General features: G+C 42.2%; 1 protein-coding gene across 2 annotated transcripts in view; it reads left to right on the top strand.

The window, feature by feature from the left end:
- The window catches only part of ATXN1 (ataxin 1), a 290,966-nt gene that overhangs the window by 187,171 nt on the left and 83,533 nt on the right, over positions 1-20,262 (top strand). For both annotated transcript variants that reach the window (XM_018077640.1, XM_008922279.2), the window contains one exon: positions 10,749-10,860. The gene's annotated coding sequence lies outside the window, so the exon portion shown is untranslated. The remainder of the gene's footprint in view (positions 1-10,748; positions 10,861-20,262) is intronic.

The following is a 20,262-nucleotide window of genomic DNA, read 5'->3' as shown; positions in this document are numbered from 1 at the left end:
AAGCCCTCTTTTTAACTAGGATAATTGCATCTGCAATGCTTTAATCGTGTTACTACACATTTTAAAGGTAGAAGAACTTCTGTTGTAGTAAGCGTGGTTGGGTCCCACTTACACTGTGGCTATTGGCGGTAGTGCAGGATAAACAGCTGGTGTTGTAATAGGATCTCTGACTACATTACTCTGTTGTCCAACCTGTGACATGAGTGTTTTCACCTCAAAGATGTGGTTGAAAAGTTTAGGTCCGTCTGACGCTCCTGTGCTGGCTGCAGGCAAGCCCAGTGTGGCCTTTTCTGACACGTGACAATCAGCAGGGGTGGCTGCAGCCCACAGGGGCAGGCAGTGAGCACTGCTCCTGCTCTACCAGCATTTATCTTGCATGAAACCTTTATTTGTTCAGTCCTACCCTTTTTTGTGGTGAAGGGGAGTGGAGGGGTAGTATGAGGAGCAATGTGGTGCAGCACATACACTACCAAGTCCTCTACTGTCCTCCTTGCATGACTGGAAGTCATTCGCAGAAACTAAAACTTGGTTGTCTTTTGTGAAAAAGACTTGTAATGTTCCCGCAGAACAAATTTTTCTCTGCAGCTAATCCTCGCTTACCACAAGAAGGTGGAAATGGGGGTGCTGTGGGTCCAATTGATTCTGGTCCCACCGCAGGCAATGCAGCCAGGGACCACTCTCATACCACACTCATAACCCTGGGTACAGAGACCTGCTCCCTCCTTTCCTTCAGCAGCTGAAAGAGGCAGAAATGAAGACAGAACTCTCTTTCTGAATTTCAGGAAAGGCTGCAACTGGTCTATTGGCATAAGGAGAGAACCAGGAAACAGGAGCACCTGTGTTGCATAGCTTTGGGCAGGTCAATTATCCCATCTCCAGTGAAATTCCCCTTTGCATAAGGTATGAATAATAATAGTCAACTTACCTTGCAGGGGTGTTACAGAGTGCAGAGTTTTGTTGGTTTTTTTTTTTCCCACAGTGTTTATGGTATGTAAAACTCTAAATGAGTGCAAAGCATTATTGTGATTTAATTTTGTTGAGGGTTAAATATTGGTGACGTGCCCAGCCGAGCCCTTGCTGGCAGTGAGCGAGGCAAGTGACCAGCAGCAAGCATGCTTGGTAGCAAGAAATGGACAAAAAAGGAAAACGGTGGTAACTTATTCCAGTCCTACATATTTTTTTTTCTCTCTTACCGCTGTACATTTCCCATTAAGCAGATGGAGGTGATCAAAATATGAAATTGGAACTCTGTATTTTAATAGACTTACATTTACCGTATAAAAGGCAAATAAAGGTTAATGACATGAAAATTTGTCTTGTAGGAGAGTGAGAGAGTCAAAGTGCCTCCAAGCATGCCCCGAATGATCCTTAAATAATAGCTTTCAGAAATAGACCATACCTGAATAGTTAGGTGGCTGATTTTGCACTGGGTGGATAGCATGCTGTTCCTCAGTGTTTCCTGCTACTACTGCTGAGGGTTTTGCATTGGACTAAAAGCATGGATGGAAATCACTTCAACAAGATTGGTACCTCATGTCAGCAGCATAAGACAGGGGATGAGCAGGGTGTGTGAGTGCAGGGGGTTTGTGTGCACACGTGTGTTGGGGGATGCTTCCCAGTTTGAAACGTGAGTCAGTGCCAGACTCCAGTGTGTTAGAGCTACTGAGCATAAGAGAGGGAGAGAGCATGTGTGATTTCTCTAGCTTGCTCTAATTTTGTGTGAAATGGAGGCTTTCCAGTGGTGGGGTTACTCCCAGGTGTGATCACACCAGCAGGTTTCACACCTCGGTGTGCGTGTGCCTCCTATGCATTTTGTTACTGCCTGCTCATTCTAGTTAATTTTTATTAGGTGTGAAATGCAAGCACTTGTTCTAATTACCACTGGTAGATGATAGCAGAATTGAATAACAATCTTCTCGTAATCGGGGCTAACTTCTGCCCTCAGATAATTACACTCCAGGTTTGGAGAAGGTGTATTCCTTGTAGGGAGGAAAGATTTGACCTACACTTTCTCTGTATGTGCTAACACAAGGTCTTTGCTCTGTGAGTTTCCTGAGAGACAGGTCCAAAGGTCAGCAAAGCAAAAAAGGATCTTTCCATTCCCTTTTTTTAAGCTTTGGGTCGAAGTCTACATCCTAGCCTTGTTCTTGTTGCATTTGGAAACATTGCTTGGCCCTGGATTTTCTCGAGGTTTGCTTTCTTCCCCGGGTCTAAAAGCTGTCATTGTCACTTACCCAAATATAGTGATAGCCTCAGCTCCATAGTTAACTTCTCATTTAGTGATGTTTCTGAAAATAACAATTGCTGCAAGAAAACAAATAGTAGAGATGCAGCATATGTTGCACATAATGTTAATTTAGTGCCTTTTTTTGGAAAAAAAGGCAGTATAAAATTTAGGGGGAAAACCTCAAATCTTGTGAAATTCATGGCACAATGCCAGTTTATTTGAAAGAACCTTACATTTGCCCCTAAATCATACAAGTCCTTAACTACAATTTGCTTTCTCGCATGCCCCTCACCTCTAAGATGATAATCCTTTTTTGGCATTATTAATTATCATTATTGTTGTTGCTGTTATTATTCCAGGAAATCTGTATGGGAGGAACGCTGAAATCTGGTTTAAAAATAGCATTTTCATGTCCTCCCACTCACTGTACTTCGTGCACAGAATGCCTTTTATAAATGCAGACTTGCTGCTTGGCTAGATAAAAGAAACTGTCACTTCATTTCCATAACGAAGTCGTTCCCAGGAGAATTTCATTGTTTTAGCAATAACATTTTTCTAAAAGACCTTTTATTTTGCTTGAGAAAGATAACAGAAATGAACTTCTGAGTGGTTATTCCACAAAACAATTAGGAGAAAGCAAGACTGTCTTGATTTGATGTAAGAAGGTTTGTATGTGTATGAATTCCCTTTCATGTAAGATGAGAATAAATTCCCAACTGAAAATCAAGTTAGAAACTCCGCCCCACAACATTACACAAACCACTTTTCCCCCCTTGCTCACAGAGACATCACACATCTTTTTCAGCGCTCTCCTGAATAAATTTGGTCATATCCTTGAGTTCAGCCCTGTTTCAAAAGACACTTGCATAACTTCTGATTCAGATGCTTTCCTGAATTAGAGGCAGTCATGGGTAATCATTGCCAATTATTACACTGCATTAATTTTGTTACCAGGTATGTTTGTATTCCTGGGGAGAAACGATCACTGCAAGCTGTATTGAGGCTGAGCGCTCCGTGAGGCAGGGATGGTGCTTTTGCTGTGTGTGCATATGCTGTCGAGCACGGTGCAGGCCCAGTCCCTCCTTGCTCACATGCAGCATGTTGCCCTGGCCTCTCTCTCACCAGTTCTCTGGCATTTCTCACCCCTTTTCTCAGCTGGTCTGTGTCCCGTGCCAGCATGACCTTCCTTTGAATGCTAAACACCCTAAAGCTTGTCAGAATTACAGCATCAAAGAAGTGCTGATTTAGAAAGCATATACAGTAAGTGGAAGGTCCTACTGCTTGTATTTAGTTCTCTCCCTTTTTTTTTTTTTTTTTGAACCATGCCTGCATTTTCCTAAGTATGAATCAATGCAATTACCACTTCAGGCACTGTAGACGACCTACTAGTGTAGGTAGATATACATAATCAGAAACAAAAGGGAAGAGATGGAAAAACATTCTCTTTGTAGTCAGGAAAGCCATTATGGATTTGGCATCATACTTAAAATTGCATTGTATTTAACAAATGCAACAGTTTTGGAAATTATTATTTATAGCAAGGTTTGTGAATTCAGGATGTGATATTCTGACTCACCCGACAGCAAACATGTTTGCACTCCGTCTGGTATGACTCATGCTGACATTTGTCTTAAGTGTGGCAATTGTTTTAGCCCTCTGCTTGATGCACGATGAATGAAAGGGCTGAGCTCCCCTGTTGCAGATTTACTACGTGCAGCTACCCTGGTAAATCGCAGGCTCAGCTGTAGAGTATTTCCTGTGACACGCGCGCGCATACACACACATGCACGAACGTACACGTGCGCATGCCCCCAGTAATACTTTACTTTTAAATACTAGAATCATAGAAAGGAAATGCATAATTACAGTGCTGGCTTTCGCACCACATAAAGCAGCCCACATCAAAAGATGTTTGTCATTAATGTTTCAACAGGTAATCTCTGGATTTACTGCCAAGCCGTGTTCCTGTTACTTAGTGCTTGGTGTAGAAATCATTGAAATCTTTGTTGCAAGCCAGCATAGTCATCTTAATCCTGCAAAAAAGTTAGTCAATAGTGCCTTTGTTTTCCAGCACTGTTTCATGTTGCATCAGCAGCGCAGAAGACGTGGCCACACTGGAAGCAGGGGGAAGGTTAAGGGTGGGTTCTGGGCTGGTTTCCTAAGGAAGCGAAGCTCACATGGTGCATTGTTTGGGCCTGCACCTGCGTGTGCCCCCCCAGCCTGGCAGCTCGTGTTATCTGGGTCCTTCTCAACCCAATGTGCTGCACAGGTAGAGGATACAGGGAAGCTGCTCCCTGAAAACTTTGTGTAAGCAGGCAAACAAATAGCTGTGAGAACCTGTGGCTGAACCCACTGAGGCAAAGGCTGTGGCCCAAACTCAAATCTTACTGGCACCAGGGAGTCGATATGGTGAGAATCTGCTGGGATTGCTGCTGCCACCAGAGATCAAACTTTTTTGCTGGTATTAGTTCTGTGGTTTTATCTCTGACTAGTTAAAATACTGCAAATAAACAGAATCTCAGCCATTCGTTTTGGTGTTGCTACGCTTTGCAACTCACAGCATTTGGATTCTCCTTTCCACACTGTCTGTTTTCAGGAGAGATGTAGTCATCGTATGAGAGGCGTCTGTATGTTTAATGAAGGCTGAGCCCTTGAGATTGTTCTCGTCTGTAACAAGTTAATAGGTGCTGCAGTTCTTCAAATATGCAGGAAGCTCATTGTCTCCACTCAGGGCTGAACTGCATTTTCTGCAAAATAGCTTCCATAAAAGAAAAAGAGAAATATTTATGTCATGTAGCAGAAGTATTCAGGGTGGTTATTTTTATTGCTTATATCTGTTCAACATTACTGGCTCTGAACCTCTGAATTATTATGGACCATTTATATTCTTTTCCCAATCTCTTTCACTCAGAAGACCTGTAGGAATGAATGTGTTACAAACACACAGGCAGAAGAGTTGTTTTTACATTAAACCTCTGCATGAGAATGAAGAAAGCTGGTATCCTAAGAGAAATGTAAAGAGAAGTGTAAATCTGTGTTGAAATTCCCCCTCTTTCCTCCCAGTATTTCATGGCTTTGATAGCCATGAAAAAGTGGCAAATACGGGGTGGTGATGTAAATGGGGTGATGGATTTTTATTAAAAAATACATCATTGACATCTGGTAGGAGGTATTTGTGAGCTATTTTTCTTCTTCTGAATGTACTGTTGCTTTTTAGACAAAACAACCTGGACATGCTCCTGTTAGTTTTCTCTTCACCTGGTGGCACTGTGTGTTGCACCCACTGCCCAACTCTTTACTTACTCCTTTAATACCTTATGCTGCACTGTTTTTCTGGGGAAAATCATGTAGAACTTGGAAACCAAGCACAGTAAGTTAAGCACAAGGCTAAGCACAGTCTAACCTCAAGTCTTTTTTGGAAAATTGGGTACTGCTGAAGTACAAATGGTTGTGATTGCTGTTATTTGTGTAAAGGTGATGTCTCAGAGGTTCTAGTCATATTTGTGCTTGTATTGTTATTAGACATCATGTAAATGGAGAATGTGAGTTTGAACTGCCATGCGTTTTTTCACGTGTACAACTGCCCCTGTGGTGATGAACTTTCATCTGTTTTCTGATCACTTTTTCAAAGGTATTGGGGTCAGGGAATGGGTAACAAGAGCAGTGGGGACCACTCTGGGAACAAAGTTGCTTTCATGGTTTCCTGATAAGGATCTAGAAGGATGGATGTCCAGTGAGTAGGACTGAAAAATCCCATAGGTTGATTCTCAAATGAAGGGTGGTTTACCTGAGCCTTAATTTGTGAAAAATACCTACTGTGGATGAAACAATGGTGAATAATGGTTTTTAGATTAAATCTTGGAATGCTGATTTCTAGATGATGTTAGTTTTGCAAGATCAGTGGTCATCTTCAGTGGTGGCTCATGCGCTGGAGGGTATGAGCTGCAGACTTACCGTTTCAGACCCATGTGTCTGTGTACAGTTTACAGATAGATGTTCCCATCCTGCAGCAGTTCATTTTCCTACTGAAAAGTAAGCCCTCATGTTGGAAATGCTTTTCACCCAAGAAAGATGTACTGGGCTGAGATGTCCCATGGATGTGTTCATAGAGCTGAGAAAGATACCTTCTTCCCTTTGGTACAAATTTCAGGGCAGGATGTATTGCTTCCTTGCCTGAGCCCCAAGATCTGCATGCTGTTTTTCTGGTTTAGGACCTGCAGGATATGCAAACTGCTGACAACTTGATTTACTGTTTCCTTGCACCCAGATACAGTTATTTGCCCTGCACAAAGTGGGTGTAACACCTTGTGAAGTTGTGCATTTTACTGTGGACCACATGCAAACCCATGGGAAATGCTTGTTTACATTATAAAGCTGTGGAGCATCAAGCTTCACATGAGAAATGGATGCTAAACAGAAATCAGTTATGCCTGCCTGTTTTATGCAAATGAAACCTCTTTTGTCATAAGGTGATGTTGTTTCACCAGAGCATTAAAGTAGGCATAATTGGAATTTAAGTAATTTTTACACTAGCAGAACAATTAGTGTAGGGATGACTCGGCCCCATCAGGAGCAGCCTTTGTACACTACACAAAATGTCACAAGCTTTTCAGATGGGTAAAGCTTGTTATGGCTGCTGTAGAGAAGCTTTTATTAACATACAGTCTAAAAGATAGTAAATTATTGGGGTTTTTGTGGTTTGATTGATTTGATTTGGTTTGGGTTTTTGTTTGGTTTGTTTGTTTGGTCGGTTGGTTTTCAATTTCCATTAGAATCTTTTCTGTCTGTGTAAAGTAGCTAAAACTTGTGAAAATCATTTAGAAGTTTTTTCCTGACATCATAGATGATATACGCATTAGGTAATTGAAATCACGCATGCTTCAGGAAGATAAAACCTCGCCTTTCCCATTTGTGGTGAGGCAGGATTGAACCTGTCTAAGAGGGAGAATAAAGGAGGAAATGAGTTATGATTTTATTTGAGTTGAAGGATTAGTTGTGGGATAATAGAGAACAACGAAACAACTTGGGCACAACACTGCCATCTCTTAAACAGTTTTATTAGCTTATGCTGATTTGTGAATTAGGAAAACCAAATTATGTCATGCAAGAGAGCAAGAAATGACAAAAACATGCAGGAAAGGACTAGTAAAACGGTAATCTCTCAGTGTCTGATCTTCAAAGCAAGATGGAGAGCATGACCTTCTCTTGGAATAAATACAGGATATGGCACATAGCCAACTTCTGAGTTTCAGTTTTTGCCAATTTGCAATTGCTCACTTGTATTATAGTCCTTATTTGCTGATTACCCTGGGGTCCAGTTTTAGTTTTCAAATATTCCTTTGATTTGAGGTCTGTTCACATCTCAGTTACACTTCTAATCTGTCTACTCAAAGTCCTTAGCACTCAAAGACAGGTCTATGCTGTGATATTTGAGTAACTATAATGCAGTGGGACCATCAAAACCAGCTTCCTTGGTAACGCTTCCCATTTATAGCAGAGATGTGATCAGTAACTGTGTATGTGATAATGGTTTGTTGATCGTATTGAAACTTCAGTTGCAAAGCCTGGTTAAAAACCTAATTGTACTGCAAACCAGCCTTCCTTGATGGTCCCTCCAAGTTGTGACTGTTTCACATGTTCCAAGAGGAGCATGTCATCACAGGCCATCAGATCTGCATAGCAGAAAGATTATCCCAATTAGGGACTGAGTGCTTTGGTCTTCGGGTGAGGACTGTGCTTCAAGAAGCAGCATATTTCTCTGTTTATCCTGAATTTTGTGCTATGCCGTCTTAATCAGAAAGCTGCCTGGGAACATTTGCAGGCAAACATGCCTTGCCCCTCACAGAATGAAGTGCCTACGGGTAAGGTGAAGTGAGCAAGTTGTAGCAGATTAAACTAGTTTGTGAATTTATAGCATGCTCCATAATAATTGGCTGTGTCCATGGTACAAAGGCACTCTGTGGTAAATACAAGGTCTCTTGCCCCTTTTTTTGCCTGAGGTGTAGGGTACCTTGCTTCATGTCATCTTTCCTGTGAAATCAGAGTATATGGAGAAGGGTATCTGCCCCAGAGCACCACCACTTCTCTGTATCTCACAGATGCTGCTTGTGACCTGTTCCCGTGTCCACGCACTGTCAGGGCTCTGCAAGACAAATTCCAGGCTGACAGCAAGAGAGCTGCATAGCTAGCAAGCAGCACTAGCTCCAGTTTCAGTGATCAAAACCCTGGTACAGGCAATCGGAGCCTTGTTTAACTTGAACCAGAATCAAAATTCTAACCCTGCTTGTTGAAGTTAGTGGAAGGACTTTCCATGAGTGGGGTACATGTCCTCCCACCACTTACATGCAGTTGACTCTCCTGGGAGTCCATGCAAGCAGGAGCTTGCAACTTCCCCGCTTTTACTAAAAATAATTGGAAGCCGTATGTTTTTGGCAGAAATGTTAAATATTTTCTTATAGTCCTTTGGACTCCATTTTTAGGTTTCCCTGAATGTTGAATGACATGACATAAAGATTAAGAAATGCCATTTTTAGGATATTTTGAGGTTGGCAAATTATTGGGGAAAAAACTCAGAAATTATTTTTATAATGCTGAAATGCTTCATTTTAACACTTAGAAACAAAGTGGTTTGAGTATTTTGAGCTTGGGTGGAGTTTTTTCAGTCATGAGGTTCACATAATTTGAAGAAAAAATAAATGCCTTGAAAATAAATTGGCTTGGGTTTAAGTAAAATTTCTAGGGTTTTCTTAAAAATAGGTCTGGGTTATTTTTTTCTCTTTGGTCTGCTTTCTTAAGTTAAAAGTCTTGTGAGATCATGTCTGATGGTGTGCTTCTCTGTTAGATAAGCAGTGAAATTCCACTTTAGTAGAGGAGAGATGCTGTTGTCCAGAGCCTTGGAAGTGTAGCCAGCGCCTGGATATCTAAAGGCTCTTGAGGTAGCAGTGCCTCTGTCACAGGAGCTGTAGCTCTTAAGTGGGAAGATTTTTGTAACAGGTATCTTGCACTGCTACAGTCGGTCAGGGAGGGGAGAAAGACGCATGTAACTGGACTAGTGGTTGTCATGATCGTAATCATCATCATCATTGCCAGGTGCCTTGGAGAGTCCCAACCATCTGGATGCTGTTTTACAGACACTGCTCCATGAGGGCTTAGCCTCAGCCAGTAAATCTGGGAGTAGTCTTACACCAAAGCTGAATCAGCTGGTTTGGGCTTTGGAAGGTTTTATTGTTGTTGCTTTGTATGTTAAATGAAAAGAAACTGTCTCAGAGGTGTAAACTTTTTTTGAAGACCAACTTTTTTATCATTGCATTGCCTTCCCTCTGCTCTTCACCCATGAGCTGCATTTGTCCATCTGTCTGACTTGTTTCCTGCCTTCACATAGGGTGAGATTCATCTGTATTCATCTGTAGCCATCTAATCTGAGCTCAGTGTCTAGACTCACTTTATGGAGAGAGCCAGACCTTTCTAGAGAGTGATTCATTCTGTCCTAAAGCAGATGCTTAAGATAGGTCAAATTAATAATTTTCTGGTTTGCCTAGTTTTCTCCTCTGAAAGTGAAGAGAGCTTGCACTGTCTAAGGTGAAGGCTTTTGTCCTGCCCATGTTTTTGGTTCGAGGACATGGATTCCACTATAAGGCTGATAGGATGGGATTCATGTGCACGAATCCTGAAATTACACGTGAAGTGTTTGAGGAACCTTACATTGAGGAGATAGGAAAGGTTTGTGGCAAAAAGTGGAACTAAGAATTTAGGAAGCACAAGTAGACCATGGGAACCTGGCTGAAGGAAAAAATGTTCAATTTGGGGCTTGTGGAAATACACACTCTATTTTAAGTATTCTGTATTGGGTTCACGAAAAAATTAAGCCCAGCAGTTTTCCCAGATCCCAGTAAAAAGGCTGAGGATCGTCTGATACCTTGTATAGTAGATAAAAAAAATGAAGAGTTGGTCCACAAAGAAATTCTGTCAAAAAAAAAAGAACCACGCAATATTAAAAATCTCAGATATGAAAAATACTTCCTATCGAGGAACAGCAAGCGTGTGTGTGTATTTTTGGTTTCAGTACTCCTCTGTTGCAATATTACAGATAACCACAGGTTTTTGCATTCTTTAGAGGAGTTCACTGAGAACAAAAATCTTCATGGATCTCTCTGCACACCGCAGACTTTGTTTGCAGACTCTTTTCTAAACAGCAACAGCTCCAAGTAGTTTTTTTCGTCCTCTTGTTATAGCAACAGAAGTATCCAAGAATTATTTTAATTATGTATCTGCTTTAGCAACTCTGAACTGGGTTTTAATTGTTGGTAATAAGAAGTACAATGCAAATGACTCTTCCTATCCTAGATCAGTGTTTGCTACACACTCACTCTGTACTGGAATCTCTGTCCTGGGAGCTCATTAAAAATGCATTTGCTTTAAGGAGATGTAGGAATCAATTGTTCATTTGCTAAACAGTTCTATGGATTTTCCTCTTTGTATTCCTTGCTTTCCTTTCTCACTTGGTTTTACTTTTGTTTTACAGCTCTATCTTACTTTATTTGAAAGAGAAAACCCAGTGAGGATCTGTGATTTCTGAAAAATCTTCATGCAAAAGGATAATCCAGAATTCCCTGAAGAAGAACATAGTGAATGTTGTGAGTTCCCACTAATGATAACAAATACTTCCAATTGTGTCTTTTGGGAGGTGGTATCTGCCCTCGTGTTTGCTCCCTTTCCTGTGGTGCCCTGAGCATCTTTTTTCTCTGCTGAAACAAAAGGCAGGTGTGTTTTGGTTGGGCTGCAAAGCCGGACTTGAATTTCTCTCCCTCTTAGTTTTTTTTTTTTTCTTTTAATGTGTTCAAGGGCAGAGTAGTGTTATCTATGGAAAGATGCTGGGTTTCTTTTGCTTGGACTGCTACAGTTATTGAACACATTACTGTCACTTTTTATTTAAATGTGTCTGCATTGAAAGGCCATGTGACTCTGTAGCCTAACAAGAATGAAAAATATTATGGGTAACAGTTCAGCAATCTACAGGTCCGATTCAAGAGTTTTATACATGCTTGTACAATGGTTGAAATTAATTTGACCACTTTCAGATTAGAGGAATGCAAATGTGGTTATTTGCATCTGCTATTCATCAGTTTTTCATATTAGTTTGAGTATTTTCAGTAAAAATGCTCCTCTCAGAGGTTTGTGTTCATGGGAATTGGAGTAGCACACCTTTCAGAAGGAAACACAGTCACTCAACTAAGATCTTGATCCAGCTGTGGTATTTAATAAAAGAAAATGTTCCCGTGAGGGATGGCTAAAGAGAAGGCATAAATATTTTTTATGTTCATTGTTTTTCTCTTGAAGCCCACTGCTTTTCTGGGTGGAAATGGACAAACGTGCAGCTCAAATGTAAACATCCTCACAAAAAGAGAAAGATAAGAATTCTCTGCCTACCAGGCTTTACAATAATCCTCGGTTTTGTCTTAAGAAGGAACTGTGGGGATTTCAAAGTCAGGCAAGTTAGTATTTAAATCCTTATGCCCTAGTATTTAAAGTATGCAGTGGTCCTTCAAGATGTTAGTAGTGATAAAACAAGCTGCAGATTCTTCTAGTTTTAACAAATTAGGTTTTGCACTTTTCATAAATGCAGTAGATATAAATATATTTTCTTACTGTTGGGCATGCCTTCCAGCTCCCTGAAAGTTGGATGCCTGCCTTTGCTCTGCTTTTCCCTTTGGGTTCAGGCTTTGGGAAGCAGATTGAGACAGAGTCTAAGTGGTGCTGCTGTCCCAAGAACCACTTGCAAAATAAATATTAGAGAAGACACTGAAAAATTTTCATCATCTTTGCCTTTCCTGCATGCTTTGATCTACAGTGAAATAGTTAACAAGGCTGACATTTGAAATTGTTACTTACTAGTACCACTAAGCTGCCAAGTTGGTAGCTCATTAAGATGAATAAGGGGCCTCTGAGACCTGGAGCTTCTCACTGTCTATGTATCCAAGCAGACATAGCCATATCAGCCTATTCCCACACTTTGAAAGACTTCTTTGAAACCACAAGAGCTTACTTTGCATGCTGGCATCCTAGAACAGAGGAGGACAGCCTTAAATAATAATAATAATAATAAACTGTCCTAGCATGCAGAGCTGTTGGGATAACAGGAGATGTTTGTTCAAGATGTTGCAATCACCTCCACTGATTGCAACAGCATCACCACCTCATGTGGAGAAGAGCATTCCCCAGGTCCTCTAAGGTATGTGGTGTGCCAGATCAGCCAGACAAACTGCATGAGAGAAGGAGGCAATCATCAACCATTACAGGGGATGGAATATCTATTGAAGATGCTGTCAGTGTGATCATTACATTCTGCCCTGTCCTAAGTGGTTTAAAATGATCCCACTTAAAGCACAGCATGATGTTCTGCTATTGCCATGCCAAACCCCTGAATTACACAAGGCCTGAGTCTGTTCTGCAAAAGCAGCACTCTTCTCGCCAGGTGTGGATGGGAAAAAGTGTTCTTGAGAGTGGCTCTTACCCTGGCATCCGAGACTGGTTCCTTTTTGGAGAGTCATTTGTAGGTGATGGAGATCTTTTTAGAAGTTCCTTGAGAGTGTATTCTGTCACCTGGCTTCTGCTCGGAGGACACTGCTGCAAGAAGGAGGCACTTGGCCAGGCTCCTCCTCTCCCCTCTCCTCTTTCCTTTATCCTTTCAGGGAGACAAGAATACCAGAGAGGAGGAGGGATGGTGTTTATCCTGAAAGGAAATGCCAGTATATAGTGATTTTACTGAAAAATACTGCTCTCTCTTTCCAGTTTGCAGGGTGTTGTCATGTTAAGATGTGCAGAAAGCAATCAAACCTTTCCCACTGCAAGTGGTAGCTGTTCTCTTCCCTTCTGCTGCCTCCTTCTTCCACCCAGGCAAATTTCAGAGAAAGTGGGGGGGGGGGGGAGGGAGGGGTGCAATAAATTGGGACCAGTGTGTTGTATCCACCTAGAAACTGCCTGTTTACTAAACAGTACTAATTTCTCGCTTCCTTTTTACTGCTCTCTTCATTTGGATGAAGCGCATTTCTGGAATAGCAGAGCTTGTACAAATCAAGTCCATATTCCACTTCTTAAGAGAGAAAAAGGGATGTCAGAAGGGCTTGTTAAGGAGGAACGTTTATTTTGCTTAGCAAGGGGTGAAAATGAAGCAAGGCAAGGCTCCTTTGCTCTTGCAGGAGGGGACCTTGTGAATTCCAGCATACAGTTTTGTAATTTTCTGGTAGGATTTAGGTATCCTGAGGGTTTTTTTTCTATCCTGAAAACATATGGCACAGCTTTTTTGGAGTGCTAGCCGCACAAGCACAAACACATTTTAACAGGAGCAATGAATAAACTCTTCGTGTTCCTCACTCTCAGACATTTCTTCGCAATATTTTTTTTTTGCACTTAGCGAAAACCTCTGGCATGGTTTGTGGGAAATGGAAAATAAATCTCTAAATCCAGAATGTGTCAAAAAAAGAAATGTGGTTAGTTGATCTCATATCTATAATTTATTTTGGGCAAACTGCAGATGGTAGGATAGTAAACATCCCTGCTTCTCACTGGGACAGGCTTTCTATGCCCCACCTTCAGTGGGAAGCTGCTGCTGTAAGGGATGATCCCAGAGAGGATCCTAGAGGCTGTGGCAGCACATGGCTTAGCCCAGGTTCCATCCCATTTTTGAGCTGCTGCCTCTTTTCTCCACTCTTTGGCCCTCCTTGCTCCCTTTCCCCTGATCCTATCTCATCCATACTCCCGCTCTGGCTGCGGACTGTTTTTCCTGGCACGTGGACCTATGGCGGGTCTGGGAGCGACACAGCTCCTGGAGCTGATGTCAGTGCTGCTTCCTGAGCTGCCTGGCCAGGCTGGCGGCAGCCCAGGCACACCCTCTCCCCAGAGCATCACCTTCTGCTGCCTGTGCTGCTGCTGCAGCAGTTCCTCAGGGAGGAGGCATGTACAAGTGATGAAAATTGAAGGTTGGTGAGCATTTTACAGTGGTTTTCTGAGGGTGGCCATCTCCCACGCCTGGAGCCTCAACGCCAGGTTTGTGGCATGATTGGAAGTGATGGCCAATGTCTATTCTGAGCTGTACACACCTTGGAAGAGTGATGGGAAGCTTTGACACATGCAGACTTAATGTTTCTGGATGTCTTTGTTTTTGTGTCACTTTGGTATCCGTACGCTAAACCACTTCGTGGATTTCTATGGAAATTACGAGGCTACTGATAAAAGAGCAGAGCTGCGTGTGTCCGTTCTTCCAAACAACTGCCCAGTACATGCCACTTGGTATTTATAGTGAGAGGGAAGAAGGGAAGAATCGCTTTAATTTGAGAAATGTCTCTCAGAAATGGCAGTAATTTATTCCTAGGCATTATTCTTCATTAAGAGCTACAGACAGCTGCAGCTTCCCTTTAAATAGAAATTGCTCTCTGCAGGCATGCTATACATAGGGCTTCAGGTTTCTGCCATTTCTCTGCCAAAAAATCAGAAGTATTTCTCACCAAATAAATGTTTATTCAGAAAGTCATATTTCCTGGCTTTTATTTCATGTCACAGGCTTCCGCCAGCCAGGCAAGAATGGCTCAAGGCTGATGTTTGGGAGAGGAAGCTGAGAGTCTCTTGCGGGATTTCAAAAAAAAGTCTCTGACCGTAACTCTGGACCTTCAGTTTGACAGTTTGTTTTCACTGATGAACACTGGATTAAAATGGATGTTGCAGAAATACAGCAGACCAGCTGTGTCTGTGGAGATGTGAAGTGGGTGGTGGTACGTGTTTCTGCGCATCAGGTCGGCTCACCTCTTCTCCTGGCCCCGAAGCCACCATCCTCAGACTGCATGGGTGGCAATCTTGCCTTGGCAGTGTGCAGCAGCCAAGCTGTTTTGGCAGTGGGGGATCACCTGTACAGTCAGTGTATGGGCACCTAGGGACAGCAGGTGAGAGCTGGACTGTGCCTGCTTGCACCTGTCACCCAGCAGAGAGGTGGCCAGGATGGCTTCAAGTCCTGCAGAAAGATGTGCAGCAATGAAGCCTCCAGCATTCAGGGACTGCCACAGGGCCAAATGCCTTTTTATTCACATCTGTTCGGCTTCTTTGGATTTACCTCTCTCTTCTCCACATTCCTGCTGGCTGGCTCCTCAACTCATGAGATAGCTTCCTAAGCTGTCTTTCCCCCACTGTCTTTTCCAGCCTGAACTGCTGAACTTCCTCCTTTGTCTCCAGGGCTTATCTTTGGATTCATGGACCCGTACTTGGCATTCAGTGTGCCAGCCCCTACCACTCCAGTAGATGACTTTCCTATCATAGCAGCCCTAGCTGATTGTCTTTGTCATCTGTGGCTATGGTGTTCCTGTGAATACAAATATTTTTTCTTCCTCCACATCTTCTCCCAGTTCTCCCTGCACTTCTAAGTTTATGGCTTAGAGTTTGCAATCCGTGTATTAAAATAATTTTTAGTTAGGTCATTCATTACTTTCTTGCTTTCTTCTCGGACAGTACAGCTTCCAGAGTACGGAGAGGCTGTAATTTCTCCAGGGCTAAAATCCAAGTCTTTGATAGGCAGGCATGATGCCTGGGGCCACTACATGTTGCTACCGGTTGTCAGCTTTGTAAAACTTATCCTGCAGAGCAAAGAAATCTGGGCACAAAGATTGTTCTCTTCTCTACCGTGGCAAGCTGTAGTTTCCCAGTCTGTTCTGCCTTCCCTTCATTGTCTTCCAAGCAAATGGCTGTAAGATTATGACTCCCATGTTTGGACTGAGAACAGCTTTTGCCTGAGCAAACAGATTTCTCTTTGGCAGTCACTTTAACTGCTGCCCCAGCTTTTTGCTGTCAGCTTTGTTTCATGATTTGGCATTAGAGAAGTCCAGGCGGTACTAGTGCATTGGAGCGAGTAAACACAGCAAGGCAGGCAGGTGAATGCGCTTGTTAATGATTACAATACCAGTGTGGTTGCGGTGTGGTCCATGAGAGCAAAGCATCTCCTATAGTTCAGCAGTGTAGCTCATGGCTGCTCTTATTTTTAACTTGGTGCTGTCGACTGGAGAAATTTCTGGTCCTTGCTTGCAGCACTGCTTGGTCCAAGAGACTTCCAGTGAAACCAAGAAGAAGCATTGGGAACCAAGCCCAGCCATCACAGGTTTATAGCATGGCGTGAAAGCTGCTCTGCTATTTGTAGGTTGTGTCTGGGGTGAAGCTGATCAAAACACAGGTGTCTCACGCCTGTGAGAACGTTTCTTCTGCTTCTTTTATGCTCTCCTGTGTTTCACTGCTGCTTTCTTGTGCTGCTGTGATAGTTAGCATCACTGGTGAGCTGGTTTGCTGTGCCCACAATGACCCTAACAGTATCTCGTAGCCTGCCAATGCTTCTCTCAAAGCTGATAATGTCTGTGGCAGCAGCAGCAGGAAGAGAATATAAATTAAGCTCTCCTAGAGAGGAGGTTTTTTTCCATTTTCTGTTTGGGATGTGCATTCAAAAGGAAATGCTGCTGATACTGGTAGGTTAGTTAAAAGGGATCATTAGCCCTTTGTAGCAAAATACTGTTCTTAACAACTTGTTCATTCATATTTATTCCAAATTTGCTTGCAGTCTGCCAGACATGTTGACCCTGGATGCATATGTTGGGAAGGAATATTAGATACTCTTATTGAAACTGGCAGTATTGATGCTATCAGTGTTCCTTCTCAGTGAGTTTTATGTTTCTGATTGTTAATCAGCTTTGGTGTTTCCAACTACAGACACTGATGAATGTTTCAGAGGCACCTGATCGCACAAAGGTCAAGAGGAAGAAGATAAGCAAGTTGCCAGGATTGCTCTTAGCTTCTTTTCCTGTTGAGGTGTCAGAACTAGAGACAGACTAAGGACACCTGAAATGCTGGGTTTTTTATTTATTTCTAATTGGTTTTCCCAGCAGCTCTTTAAATAATAGAAAAACCCTCCCCACTATGGCAAATAAAGTTTATGGCACTATTGCAACTTATTACCAAGTTATTGCCCTAGTAATAGAAGAAATCTGTTTGGGAAGTGAGGGCTGCATTAGATGAGGGGAGGAAGGTTATTTGTGGTTTTCTGTGCCAGGCAACCTTCAGTCAGAATCAGGGTAGTGATTTATAAATTGCCTTGGTCTCACTTCCAGTGTTGGGGCTGCAGTGAATCCTGCTGAAGTGTTACTAAAGCTGTGCCAGTTGAAGGAACCCAGGCAAAATGTGAGTTGGCTTCCTGGATGGGTAGGCATTTGTGAACAGAGCTATGGAAATTCCTTGCAACAGAGGTGTCCTTAATGGAGACAGTGGGCAAATTTAAGCCTTCAGCTGCCAGGAGTTTGTCTCTCTGGAAGATAAAACATGACTCCTCAACAGCTTGATTTAGCATTTCGGATGCAAATAGTTGACAAAAAGAAACTTCAGGTAACATGAACCTCTGGTGAAGTAAAAGGGAGTTTGACACTCAGGGTGGAGCAACAGGGAGAGCACTGGAGGAGCTAACACTTTTTGTGTTTGCAGTTAATGTGTTTTGGGTCTATTCTACATTTTTTGAAAGGCGTGGTTTTTGTTTTCTTGTAAAGCTGTGCTCTGCAAGTGACTTTGTTAAAGAATCAGCTTCTTATGGGGAAAAGAGGCAAAATAATGTCTCTTTGTCATTCAGTCATGTACTGCTGCTGTTTGAAGTGGGAAGGTCCTCAGAACATATTTCTGAGTTAAGACATGTCCGTTAATTCCACAGTGCAAATTACCAGAATCCCTTTTACTTTTACCAGAACCATTAAAATGTTTGTATAACTGTCTTTATTCAACCTGAGGGATAGCCTGCAGAGCAATCAAGGAAATGTAAGTACAAGCACTTCCTTCTTGTTATCATTGACCAGTTAAACCAGTTCAACTGAAGGGATTTGGCTTTGTGAGCAGTCCTGCTGCTCCTGATGACATTCGTAGAAAGGGTGAGTGAGCTGTAGAGCTTTATATGTCTTCATTATAGGATGAAGTCTCTTCTTAAATTAAATGAAGCAGACAGTCTTCATTAGTTTCGGGTTTTCTTGTTATTATTATTCTAATTTAATTATCACTTTTCTTCAGTCAGCCTTCTGCTTGCCTACTTACAAATAAACTCTTTCCATCTGGAGAGTATTTTGAGATGGGGAAGGTACAGTGGAGTAGCAAAACTCAGCATTGTTTTCTTCCTCTCCTCTTCAACTCCCTAGAATACTATACAAGGGAATAGAAAAAAAACCAAATACATGATAAACACAATAGGATCCTCATCCCTCAAAAAAGATTATGCAAAGGAAGACTGTTGAGTATCTGTCTAAGCACATGCAATGGGAGAAAGCATCATACATTGATATGTAAGACCCCTGCAGCTCTTTGCTTCAAAAAAGCAGCATTAAGAACTAAGGAATCACCTCACTCTGCTGTCACATGACAAGACACGTTGCTTCAGCAGTAAGTAGTTCTTGGGCATAATGAAATACCTGCTGACTGCAGGGAGTAGGAAAGGCTCAGTCATGATGGCTACATCTATTTGTGCATCTGAGCCCCGTGCAGAGATTCCCCAGCTGACAAGGTGCTTTGCTCAGGCTAATTAGCCCTGCTTCTCTTCTTACCTCTTTGATTATGCTAATCAGACTGAGCAGGGTGCTGCCTGACACTGGTTGGTAAGAGTCAAACAAGTGTGTCTGTGCAGCCCTGCCCTGCAGTGTACCTATAAATGTCTAAGCCCACTCGGCGCAAGCCCCCAAGTCTGTGCCATGTGGCTCTGTTACCAGCCCAGGTATTGCCTGGAGTTCTATTGCATGTGTTATCAAGAGTCATCCAGCCTTGGGTGGCTTGCTGGGACTGCAGGAAAGGTACTAAGCGTTAGGGAAGATCTTGAACAACTAACTGCCTGTAGCCTCCTTGCTTGCAGAAAAACACATGCTGCTAGGTGTCTTCTGTCTTGTTTGCTTTGTTGGATGTGAATGACTTCCCTGGTTCTGGAGGTGGTGGTCTGGAGCCCCGAGGGGGTTGAAGGTGGTGTGTTAGGGGACAGAGGTACTCAGGCAGACAATCAGAAATGGTGAAACTGAAGAATAGAAGTGTGAAAAATTTGGACTTTCTGCTTTTCATCCTATTTATGTGTGCAGGACTGGCAGAAAAATAGGTTGGCAGGTTGAATAAGATTGTGAAACCTTACTAATTAGCTGTGCATTCCCCACTCCACCTCTCTCTTCTTCCTTCCCAGATGGGATTCTTGCAGAATGAGTGCAGGGATAGATGGCTTTCATAATTTAGTATTTTAACATTCAATTCTAACTGTAGCTCTTGCAATATAGCTAGTTTTGCTATCAAATATTGTTTCAAAGACACTGTGTGAGCTTACGGAAGACAGGTTTTAGAAGAAAGAATCAAAAAAGCCCTTGACAACCCCAAAATGACAACAAATAAAACTATTTTTGCTCGTTGTAGTAGAAATGGCTTTTTACTCTCCTCACTGTTCTTCCTTCAATTGGCACCTTCCTGGGAAATGCAGTTGAGAACAAATGCATATGTATACACACATACACACATGCCTATCTATCTGTGTATATTGATCTTAGTGAGCCTGGGAATGTAAAAACAAGTGCACAAACATATGCTGGTTTTGGCAAGTTGGTCATTTTAGTTGCACAGTTTCCTGATTTTCTTCATTTAGAAGGTGCATTAATGTTCTGTATATGATGTTTTGAAGTGTGATACTTAGACCTCTTGTCAAAAGATGGATGTTCATGTTCCATACATATTTTGAAACAGTAGTCCTCAAAATATCATGCCAAGCCAGTACCATGAATAAATAACCATGCTGGTTTTGGGAGTAGCAGTTTTCAAGACAGTATGATCACAACCATTAAGTAAGTAGAAAGTGTTTTGAAAGAGTAGAAAGAGCTTTGTTGACTGAAATGGCTGGGTCAGAGCTGAAAAGGAAGAGTTTGCTGTTTTAAAACATAGCAGACATTTTAGACATTCTTATCAGGATGCTTCAGTAACGCAGTTGTGTGAAAGACTGATAAGGGAATGTGCAATAGCAG

The sequence above is a fragment of the Manacus vitellinus genome, unplaced genomic scaffold, assembly GCF_001715985.3.
Source record: "Manacus vitellinus isolate BGI_N305 unplaced genomic scaffold, ASM171598v3 scaffold_39_pilon, whole genome shotgun sequence".
Classification (NCBI taxonomy): Eukaryota; Metazoa; Chordata; class Aves; order Passeriformes; family Pipridae; genus Manacus; species Manacus vitellinus.
Note: the sequence above shows the minus strand (reverse complement) of the source record. Positions and strands in the feature narration are given on the sequence as shown.